A 13113-nucleotide genomic window follows, 5' to 3' on the forward strand; every position below is an offset into this window, starting at 1 on the left:
TGATTTTATATGTTCACAATTGTTGTTCTTTATGTCAAGGGCTACAAATTTGCCTCAGAGAGTAAATCAAAATTCCCAACTGTTTTCAAGATATGAGCCTGATAAAATGATAAATTTTTTGCAAAAATTACACCGAGGCCGCAAATCTTTGGTCTTTTATCACGTACTGTTGTCCATATATGGTTATATTTCCATATTACACACAGTGTTATCAACTGATTTTGATTATTAAAATAATAAATTATAACAAAACCGAAACGGCGGTTTTGAAATTCTTCGGAAATCCATAAAGTGCAATATGAGGACCATCCTAATATGGTTTTAACAAACATTTTGTGTGTAAGTGTGTGTTTGAGTGTAAACATTTTTGTATAACTGTTTTTTATTTTATTTTTTTTATTATTTCATATTGTAGAGCATTTATTCCTACATAAATATATGTATAAATATTTTGTTTGCTATGCTTTCATTATTTAGCAAACTTTTATACACATTCGTTAATAATATTTATATGACACATAAAAAATGAATAAAATATTTTTTTGGATATATGTCGAAGAAATATTGATGCATGTTTTACTCAATATGAGGAACATGTTTTTTGATGTTTGTATTTGTTTTACTTCCGCTGTTGCTCTCTCTCTCAGTCCCGCTAGCACCATCTAGTTCTTTTAAATAATACCCAACAGTTTTTGGGGCTAGTAATGCCTTTGTAAAAAGTAATTGCTTCACTGGCGATGTGATCAACGAAACAGGTCTGGAGCTAGGTCAATTGACAGCTCCAACAAACAATTGATGTCTTTGAATCACAATGGATGACTTGTATAGGTTAATTGTAGAAAAAAGTGGTACAATGTCACCAAAAGAACTAATGGATGTTTTTTTAATATCACAATTCAGCATGAGATTTGTTTTATTGGCTGGTTATTTTTTTTTTTAGTGTCTCTGAGGCATAGAGTGCAAAATTTGTGTGTAGTTTGTTAACAATTTATATTGGTTTCATTTGAAATATTTTAGCTTTTTTTAATATTTTTATAAATACCCTACATTTGGCTATTTTGAATTAAGTCGGAATGAAAATGTTAATTTATTGATAAGACTTTTTAACCAAAAATTTAAATTAGTTTTCTTCTTTCTCTTAGCTTAGTTTACTTAAATCATCGTTTGTTATTAGTACTCCATCATCGATTTAATAAAGTGGCTGACACTTTATTATGATTTCTTCATTTTCATGTTTTAATGTCGCGTTCTTGTACCAAAATCATCGTTTGTTAATAGTCGATCCAATTAACTGGCTGACAATATTCAAGCAGAGCAAACAAAGCTCTATTTAAAGTTATCACTTGCTTATCTTCATATTCATGTTTTAATGTCGCGTTCATGTACCAAAATCATCGTTTTTCATCAGTACTCCAAGGTATATCTAATAAATTGGCTGACAAATTTACAAGAGATCACACAAAACTCTATTAATATTATAGTTCTTATATGATTCTCTGCATATTCATATTTTAATGTAGCGTTCTTGTCCTTAAATCATAGTTTAATACCAGTACTCTACGGTCGATCTAATAAATTGGCTGACAAAATTAAAACAGAGCAAACTAATTTATACTAGTGTTAAAGTTTTCATTTGCTTGTCTTCATATTCAAGTTTTAATGTCGCGTTCTTGTACCTACGTCATCGTTTGTTGTCAGTATTCAACGGTCGATCAAATAAAGTGGCTGACAAAATTAGAACAGAGGAAACCAAGCTTTATTAATGTTAAAGTTTTCATTTGTTTTTCTTTATATTCATGTTTTAATGTCGCGTTCTTGTATCCAAATCATCGTTTGTTGCCAGTACTCCACGGTCGATCAAATAAAATAGCTGACAAAATTACAATAGAGGAAACCAAGCTCTATTAATGTTAAAGTTTTCATTTGTTTTTCTTTATATTCATGCTTTAATGTCGCGTTCTTGTACCTAGATCATCGTTTGTTGTCAGTACTTGACGGTCGATCTAATAAAGTGACAACATTACAGCAGATCATACAAAACTCGATTAATGTTCAAGTTTTCATTAGCTTCTATTTATATTCATGTTTTAATGTCGCGTTCCTGTACCTAAATCATCGCCTATTATCAGTACTCCACGATCGATCTAATAAAATGGCTGAAAATTTTAATTTAATGCAAAATTTAGTCAAAGTTACTACAAAAATATTAATCAAGCTAAACATTTCGTATTGATTTTGAAAGTCTGTCACGTTTACTATCAGAATTTTATCTTTCTTCAAAAACAAATGTGTTTGTTATTTTAGCATAAAAAAAGTGTAAAGAATATTGCAATAAAGCTGATAAGATGCATTGAAGAGCTATCGAAATTGGCTAAAGCAAATACATATCAAGCTGCTGAAACAAAATTTTGTATGATAGAAACAACAATTAGGATTAAGAAAAAGAGAAATTTGATTTGAAATTACTTGAACTAATCCATGTTACAAATGTGACCTGGAAATATGAGGCTTTATAAATGCCACTTGCGAAATCATATTAACGGTTTTTAAAAAAACGAATGAAAATATTTCCACATGAGCACTATAAACAGAAAGACACATTATTATATTATAGAAAAATGACTTTATGTTCAAATTCACAATGAATGCAGATATTTGCCTTCTTCCAGATGTAGTCCAAAACGACTTCTATTTCTTGTCTCGTTTTTTGTCGCGTTCTTAATCCTATATTTATTCTTAATATTATTGGAAACAACAATTTGCATTAAACATAGTGCAGCTTTTGAAATTTCTTTATTTTTTTCTCTATAAAGGCGTACTAATGTCGCATTCTTGCCCTTATAGAAATATGGAAATTTAACTTTATTTTTATTAAAATAACTTGATAGAAAACCTTTTGAATTTACATGAACTAACTTTAAGATTAAGCTTAAGATCAGGAATGTTGAATGTCGCGTTCTTGACCGGGAAAAATCCGGTCAAGCTATCATGTGCTGTCAAAAACTGGAAACAAGAAAACAAATTATTTAACATTTCTTTATTTTTTACACAACAATAGAAAAGTTTTAAGGTTTCTTTCACATCAAAATGCCTACTAATGTCGCATTCTTGACCAATGTACACCTACTTTATTTTTACACATTTCAAAGGCGTATAATTGTCACGTTCTTGACCGGAGCAAAGCCCATATTCGAAAAAACAAAACCTAGTTTTGCACCAAACTAGGTTTGGTTACAGAGCTACAAAATGCTATCAAAAACTGGAAACAAGAAAACTAATTTTTTTAAGATTTTTTCATTCTAGTTCGTGGAAATGCCCATATAGAAATCTTAAAATTTTAGTTTATTTTTAATTAAAGGAAATTGGTAGTAGAGGTTTTGATATTACTTGAACTTATTCTTATTTATAAAAGGTGTCGAGAAAATATGTCACGTTTTAAATTTCTCATGAAAAATTTAATATATGAACTTATATATGCATCGAGGTCCAAAATTTATTTTTAGGCTTCGGAAAGTTGATTTCAACAGAGAGACAGACCTAGCTATTTATGAACTTATTCATGTAAGTTATCCAAAGGCTTCGGAAATATTATTTTAACCATCAAACATAGCGGCAACGTTGAATTGTCTCCCCTATATATTAATACCGAATATAATATTTTATCAATATTGTTTAAAGCAACCTACCTACACTGATGAGTTACTGAACAGTAATTCACAGCTTTTTATCGGTTTAAATTATTTAAAAACAAACTAGTATTTTTTTTATTATTAGACACATGTGTGAATTACTGTAGAGTAAATTACACTTACATTTGTACAACCATAAATAATTTACATGAATTTTCATGAATTTTATTTATTTGCCAGGGGAAATTTTTGTGTTAAAAAAAAAAAAAAATATATAAATCTAAAAAGATAAATAAAACAGCGGACAGCCAAAAAAAACGAATATTGCTTTATAACTTATTAAAAATTTATTGGTAGCAAATAAACAAGCAAGTAGTGGTTGCGCCACTGCGTATAATATGATTTATAGCAGTTACTAGCAGTAAGATTAACTGCAAACAAAAAATAGAAAAATAATACATAAATTGGTCAGCTTAAAATGTGAGTAGAAAAAAGGAGTTCAGATAAAAACAGCAGCTAGAATTAAAGTTTGGCAATGCAATTTAATAAATTTAAATAATTGTAGAGAGCCAGCTGATGATTTTGATCAATATGAGAACTTGAGAATCTAGGCTGCACAATAAATTAATAATTGACAAATAGCTTAACTTCCAATAATCAAATTACATGACACTGGTTCACAAATCAGGCAGATTTTGACCGATGGTATGAGTTATGTTGGCTTTGAGGGCTGCTTTTTTCAATTAAATTTTTATTTATAAATATTTTTTAATGAAATTTTATAGTTATATAGATTTTTCCATTGAAAATGCAAAACTAAAAGCAAATTTTGAAATTTGCTATCAGGAACCCGCAATTTCCAAAAAAGTTTTGAAAAATGTCAAAAATGGGATTTTTTGCTTTTTTGGCTTTTTTTCCACAACAGGGAACCCTTTACAAAATAACTAACAACAATATATATGGCCATCTAAAGTGGATTACTATATTTTGATATCGACTATGCAATTTGAGAACTGTTGACCTAAAATTGAATTTTACATTTAAAAATCCCGTTATTTGGATGTCTTGATCACCTTGGTATCAATAATTTTAAATTTTTTATTCATTTAAAATCTTTGAGGTAAAGTTTGCTTTTCAAAAATTCTAAATTCCTTATTCATCTTCTTGGAATTTTTTTAGAAAACTAAAAAAAAAAACACCTTTTCCCCAAAAACTAGCCAAAAATTGCCTTTTTAAAAAAATCTGATTTCAAATTGATATAACTTTGGAGTCAGTTACGATTTTTAAACAATTAATTTTTAGTTTGACACATACATGTATTGTTAGTCCAATAAAAGAAAAACGGAGATAATCGGGAAATATTTGGACCCGCTGTAATCAAAAAACTGGAGTAGGGTGGGTAAAAATGTTAAAAATTTAATTTTCAAATTGAGATATATCTCCTAAGCTATAAGAGATAATTGATAGGTTTTATGTAGTGCTCGACGAGGATATAATTGATATCTATGAAGAAGTTTTATGTGTTGCTTGATGAGAAAATTTTTAAAATAGGGTGGGTCGATTTTTTTCATAAAAAATCATATAGAAGAAACTCATTCTACGTAAAATACTAAGAAATTTTCCCCAAGAAACCATAGGTCTAAAATCAAATCCTATCTTGCGCATTTCGACTGTTAGCCAGTAAAAAAACTATTGAAAAAAAAATATATACTGAAATATCATTGGATAAAAGTCGAAATGCGCAAGATAGGATTTCATTTTAGACCTATGGTTTCTTAAGGAAACATTCTTAGAATTTTCCGTAGATTGCGTTTCTGCTATACGATTTTTTACTTTTTTATGGTCCATACAATTCGACCCGGCCTATTTTAAAACGAAATAGGATCGTTTTAAAAATTGAACATATCCGAGGTGTCCTACTTTGAGGACCTCTGGCAGCACCCCTGGTGGGCTCATGCGGTCCAAATTCAAAACTTAAACTCGAAAACACTTCTTCTTTGTGATTGTCAAATTTCATTCAATTCAGACTAAGGGTTTAGAAGTTACAGATTTATTTCCCTCTTTTTATACCCTTAACCTTCGTGAGAAGGGTATATATAAGTTTGTCATTCCGTTTGTAATTTCTACATTTTTCATTTCCAACCCTATAAAGTATATATATTCTGGATTCTTATATATAGCGGAGTCGATTAAGCCATGTCCGTCTGTCTGTCTGTTGAAATCAATTTTCTGAAGACCCCAGATATCTTCGGGATCCAAATCTTCAATTATTCTGTCAGACATGCTTTCGAGAAGTTTGCTATTTAAAATCAGCAAAATCGGTCCATAAATAACGGAGATATGAGCAAAAAACCGGGACAACCTCGATTTTTGAACTATTTTTTATCTATATCTGGATTACTAAGTCATTAATATAGACAATATGGATATCTAATGATAGATATTTCAAAGTCCATTGCAACGATGTAGTTAAGGCTATAGTAAGTTGGACCTACAATGGGTCAAAATCGGGAAAAATATTTTTTAACTCGAATTTTTTTTTCATAAAAAAATTTGTTTGTCATACATTTTTTCCAAAAATTAAAAAAAAAATTTTTTTAAAAATTTGGAAAAAACTTTTTTTAAAAAAAATTAAAAAACAATTTCAAAAAAAAAAAATTAAAAAACAATTAAAAAAAAATTAAATTTTGTTTACCTAAAAATATTTAAAAAAATTTATTTTAAAGTATAATGGTATAAGATTCGGCACAGCCGAATATAGCTCTCTTACTTGTTTTCTATACCACTGTGCGTCGTTCCCAAAGATATTTAATTTCGAGATGTATTGAACGCTCTTGGATCTCATGTGGATTGGCATCGTCCTAAATTCAACCATTTTGTTTTTTGACATACCAGAAATGGGTATCATCGCTAAAGATGATTTTTTGATGGAAATTACGGTCAGTTTTGAATATTGATAAAACAATTTTGTAATTTGCACGTTGTTGAACGCTATATGCATTCATGGTGATTTGGAAAAACAAACTGAATAAATACCAGGCACTGCAATAGATTTAGCTTCAACAATAAGGCCGCTATAAACTATCAAATTTGGAAAGTCCTTATTTAAACCTTTACAATTTCACCAAATAAATAAATTCCAAAAAAAAAAAAATTAACTCTTAATGTTTACCAAATTGCCAATTATGTAAATATTTAATTGCTTATAAAAGAAATCATTTTTTATTTCTCTATTTTTTTAAAAAACTTTTCAAAATTTGATCTACTAATTGCTACTATTATTTATATTCACCTTTTTATTTATATTTAACTAAAAAATTTGTGACGTTGAGTTTTATTGAATCTATTTAAACAACTAATTGATGTGAAACGAAAAAAAAGTCAACACAAAAAACAATATTTGTAAAAAAAGAACTGCAAAATATTTTAAAATGAAAAACAGATTGTATTTGAGTTAAACAAATTTACGAAGTTTTTAGGAAATTAAACTGAAATATGTTTATTTGTATTTTTAACAATGTTTTCTTTCAAATCATTTAAAACAAGGTCAGGGTAAGTTTAAATGGCAAAGAGACTAAGTGTATTTTTAAGAAGGTCATTTGTTAAATGGTTGGCAGTAATTGGATAAGCTAAGAGCTGTTTTAAGAAAATGATATGGTTTCCTTTTTTAAAAAATAATGAATATTAACAATGAGAGATCAGCAAATTTGAAACTAGAATTAATCATTATATTGTTCAATAAAATATCTTTAATTTCTATCATTTTAAAATTGACAACTTAATTTATTTTAAATGTCAACTCATCCTTCTGTTTAATTTGTCTCTTTTTGGCAGCAAAACTTAAAGGAAATTGAAAAAATATTGAAAACCATAAAAAACAATTTCACGCCAAAATTAAAACCCCCAAAAAATGTAAAGAAAAAAACTACACAAATAAATTTCTAACACACACAAATTTAATCAGAGTAAAGAAAAAGGAAAATGCGTAACTTATGCATCAACACGCCAACAAAACTGAACAGTCAAGAATATCAAGAGCAAATTTTTATTATTACATTTTTGGCACACATTTTTCTTTTACATCCACTTTTAACATTTTACATGCATAACAAAATTTTGTGGTCTTTCCTTTTAGCTTCGGGGAATATTGTACGTACGTATGTACATATAATTTCTTTTCTATATTTTATATTAAAAACTAAACGAAAACAAAAAGAATAGCAACTAAACTATAGGAAGGTTAAACCCTGAACCATTCCATTATATGTCATCGTGTCACATATAACTTTTCTTGTTGTTGCTACTTCTCTTTACAGTAGCCCCAGAATCATAAGAAAAATTAAAAACTTTTAAATATTAGTTTTTATTTTCACTAAAAAAATGTAAATATCTTTTCCACCATCTTTTCAGCTTGTGTTTAAAGGAAATACAGTTAGCCGTAGTGAGTCATGTCCTGGAAAATATATTTCCTACAACTTTTATTTTATTTTCTACTTTCTTTTTGAGCATAAAAATATAGAAAATTTTTGTAATATTTTACGTGTCACGGTGTGTGGCCAAAGTAACTGAACATGAATTTTTAATATTCCAAAAAAAATGAAAGTATGTAGTTGGTTGGAGCAATAGCACATTAGCTCATGTGTCCTTTTCCCCAAGAGTAAAATATATATGTATACAGTGCGGCCACAAATTGTGTTAAAATTTTTTTGTAAAACAAAAGTTTTATTTAAAAAAAAAATTTATAAAAAAAGGAAACAAAGCAATGGTTTGTTTCTGCGGTAGTGTTTATATTTCCATATATTCTTGACCAATATCCATATTGAAGATCCGATGTTGATATCTCGTAACTTAAATGTTTTTCAAGATGTTATAATACTACCAAACGATTTCTCGATTATAGAGATATATATTATGGCATCAATATCTCATGATGGAAAAAATTTTTAGTTACGACACACAGTGGCGCCATTTGAGTTTTTTAGTAGCAAAAATCATAGCTGATAGATAACACAGTGCAACACGAAAAAATATAACCATATACGGACACCACTATGTGTTAAAAGATCAAAAAAAAGTCATGCACCTTTTTATGGGCCCCCACAGATTTGGGGTCTCCGTGTCATTTTTGCAAAAAAGTAATATCTCAGGCTCATATCTTGCAAACAGTTCGGAATTTGGATTTGCTCTCTTAGGCAAAGTTGTAGCCCTTGTCATAAAGAACAAAAATAGTGTACATATAAAATCAAAAAACTTCATCTTCAAGATCAAACTCGCAAAAACTTTAAAAAAATATTTTTTTTTTATTTTTTTTCTCTGGTCAGGTCCATAGATAGCAAACGATTCTTAATTCAAGGAAACTATTAACTACAAAAATGTACCTAAGATCTCAATAAATAACCTTCTAGAACATATGAACTTCCTAGGAATGATTCCTAACAGGTAGCCGCAAAAGTGAAAATTTTTTAATTTCATTTGTTTTTTTTTTCCTTCAACATACCCAGCAAAAACTTTACTTACCTAGTAAGCCAGCAAGTATAATTGGAGCAAAGCGATAACTACTTATTATTTGACTGAAACACTACTTACCTTTGCTCGAGATTTTTAAAAAATTCATGGGTCAAGCTTACAAATGTACTTACAATCAGTTAAGAAATAAGTAGTAAATTCACAACAAGAATATGTAGCTAAAAAAAAAACACAAAAACTATTGTCTTGTGTGGGAATCGAACAGTCACATTATTTGCTTGTGTTTGATAGTCAAGCTGCTAACTCACTGCTCCATGTACGAGTTATTTTATTGGAAGTTAACAATAGTTTTAACATCAACATATAAATGAATATGATATGAAAAAAAAAATAATGGCTTTGACAGGTGGCGAACCACTAACCTCCCGTTTTCCAGTCAAACACACTAGATAGCTGTGCTAAATGCAAAAGTTCATTACCATCCTGTATAAAAATAAGTACTTATTCTAGCAAATAAAATAATGTGCTGGGTAACCACCACTCCTTACAAAAGAATGCATGAAATAACTAGTTGTCATTACAAAAATTCACAAAATTTTTGCTGGGTAGTATCTCAATGCTATCTAATACAAAAATAATAAAAAATTATTTAGAGAATTTTGGGGCATTCAAACGACCCTCGTACAGAAAATAAATTAAAAATTTTAATTTAAAAAAAGCTCAATATACATAAGTTAGTGAAGCGTATCACAGACAGATCGTTTTGCATCCATCGAATCAAATAGTAGTCGGAAGTGGCACGGTCTGGGCAATAAAACGGGTGAGGCAAATCTTCCCATCCCCTTCATTTTAAATACTTTTCAAAATGCATTGCAAACATGTGGCCGAGCGTTGTCATGATGGAATACTAGAGTTTTATGTCTGGCCATATATTATGGACGTTTTTTGTTCAATGCTCGCTTCAAACGAATCAAGTACGTTCGGTACAGATTCCTTGTGATGGTCTGGTCAGATTTCAGCAGCTCATAATTGGTACGACGCTTTTGCTCCCATTAAATACAGAGAATTGCCTTAGCGCAATTTGACTTTGGTGTAGATTAGACAGGGCTTCACGTACGATCTCTTATGCTTCGGGTTATCTTAATGAAACCATGTTTCATCGTAAATAATGATTCGGTGCAAAAATTATTTTCTTTTATGGCGTTCAAGCATCGGCTTTAATTCGGTTGGTACCCAATTTCCCTGCTTTTAAAAGTTTAAAATTGAGTAACTTCTAATGATTTTGCAAGCTCTTGTTGAGTTTTACAACAATCTTCATCGAGTAATGCCTTCAAGTCTTGGTCTTCAAACTTTTTTGGACAGGGCAGGGCAGGTAATACATTTCAACTTTGTTACGATGGAGTTAAGAACATTAATTGATGAAGGACTTTTTAAATCAATATCAATAGACGATGTCTCGAAATTTAATTCTCGGAACCATTTTACTGTTAGAAAGACATTTTCTGGGTGAAATTAAGAGACCAAGTTCTGTAGCCAGTGCCGTTTTTGAACCGTGAGTGTAGATTTGACGCGATTTCATTGTACACTGACAGAGCATCCCAGTTATCTCTTGCTGGTAATTTGATATTAAAAGTCCTACAAATATTCGGTGTTGGTACTGATACATCTGTTAGCCTGCATACTTTGTGTAGGATGGCATCCACCTAACTCTTTGAATTTTGAAGCCGAGCTAGCATAGATCCAACATTGATGCATACGCAAAACATCGCTTCTAGTCTTGCTGAGAAGTTTAACTCACGAGGTCCTATTTCCTTGTCCTCTGATATTAGTCTACCATAAGCTAATTCCATGAGATCACTTTAAGTTGGAATAAATTTCTTTTTAATATGGAGTACAACATCATCAGCACAAGCGACCATCTCGGTTTCCATTAAATTGGACCAGAAAAGGATTTTATTCACCACAAGGTTCCAAATTTGCACAAGTAGTCACAACTTTCTTTGTTCTATCTACGCTCAACCTAAAACTAATAGACCTGCTATTCAGCATAATCCCCATTCATTTATCTACATACATATATCCAAGAAAGTACAAATAGTATTATATGTACCGTCACACAGTGGTTTAGAAACTTTTTTTTTGGAAATAATTCCGTATCTCGGGAACTATTGGAGATATTATTACAAAATTTCACATGGTTAGAGCTGAGGTGTTTTTGAGTTGAATTACATTTGTTCAGCTTCCTAGGGGTAATACGGGCCAGTTTGTGCCCCCTCAAAGTTGGTCACCTCGGGTCTCAAAATTTTTAAAAAAATCCCCAAAAATTCATTTATGATCCTTTTACTTTACATGTTTTTGCATTAAGTTTTCTTTCCGGAACATATAAAAATTGTATATAGTCCCAAAGAAAATTTGTTTCTACAAAAGAAAAAATATAGGGACTTTTTTAGGAAAAATCTTAAAAAATTAGGCCCATTTTACATGTTCCAACTTTGGATGCAAAAAAAAATCGAGCAAAATTAAAAAAAAAATAAATAAACCTAAATATCTCTTCAACTGAAGCAGATAAACTACACATGTAAGCGTATTTTTTGTAGATCTTCTCAAGGACTATTTATATTTTAAATTTCAGCTCATTCGGATCATAAATGAATTTTTGGGGATTTTTTTAAAAATTTTGAGACCCGAGGTGACCAACTTTCAGGGGGCACAAACTGGCCCGTATTACCCCTAGGAAGCTGAACAAATGTAATTCAACTCAAAAACACCTCAGCTCTAATCATGTGAAATTTTGTAATAATATCTCCAATAGTTCCCGAGATACCGAATTATTTCCAAAAAAAAAAGTTTCTAAACCACTGTGCGTCAAGTGTTTTAGTAAGATTAAGTAACTATTAAAGAAACATTTTTGTCAATTATTTAAAAAAAAATTAAAAATCACAAATTTTACATAAAATCGCAAATTTAATAAATGTTGAAAAATAAATAATTTGTTAAGATAAAACGGCAAAATTTGTTTATTTTACAACAAAAAAAAAAAGAATTTCACAAACAAAGCTTTTTTCAAAAATTCCTTATTTTACCAAAAATCGCCTTTTTCCCAGAAATTATTTAAAGTAAATTTAATTTGGCTCAACATCATTTATAATAACTACTCTGTAATAATTCAAAAAATACCATTGCAAAGTAATTTAAACAATTGCCAAATTCTTACATGACTAAGTTCTTCTGTAAATATCATCTATTTAAATTACCATTATTAAGCAGTAGAATAGGGGACCCAAATTTAAAAATTATAAAAAAGTGTGTAAAATTACCTATATATTAAATCAATGACTCTGTCATTCGTCATGCATATAACTTTAATAAGTATAAATTTCATTTAAAGCTGCAAATAAACTACAATTAAAATTTGTGTGTATGTATAAACTCAATGTAAACCGAAACGAAATTAAACAGTTTCAAATAATTGTTATAAACTATAATTTTAATATAAAATCAACATTAATTAAATGTATGCGGTGTAAAGTGGTAAATCCCAGGCAAATGTAGGTATAACAGCGCACATATGCAGCTAGTGGTTACAAAACTCTACATTTAAACATACCCACAGGTAACTGCATAAATACACATACACACACACACAATATGTGTGTATTAATTAGAGATTTTCACATGAATATGTGGATGAAATTACACAATATAGAATATGTGTTGAGCAATAAATTTGCATAGAATATAAATTCAAATTAGACAGGAAATAAGAAACTTTAGCGTTGCGCAATCTTTTTTTCAAATATTTTTTGTGTAAGAGGAAATAAAACACACATACGCACAGTGCATAGTTATAATTGCACTCACATATGTATAGAAACATGTTACACTAGTAATTGTAATGCAAGCAGGATTTAAAATAAACTTGTTATTTCAGTCATAAATATCACGAAGAGAATACATATTTAAATAAGAGAAGGAAGTAAACTGAACCTTTAAAACCAACAATTAAATGAAAACTCCC

This window comes from Calliphora vicina, chromosome 4 (assembly GCF_958450345.1).
Source record: "Calliphora vicina chromosome 4, idCalVici1.1, whole genome shotgun sequence".
NCBI classification, from domain to species: domain Eukaryota; kingdom Metazoa; phylum Arthropoda; class Insecta; order Diptera; family Calliphoridae; genus Calliphora; species Calliphora vicina.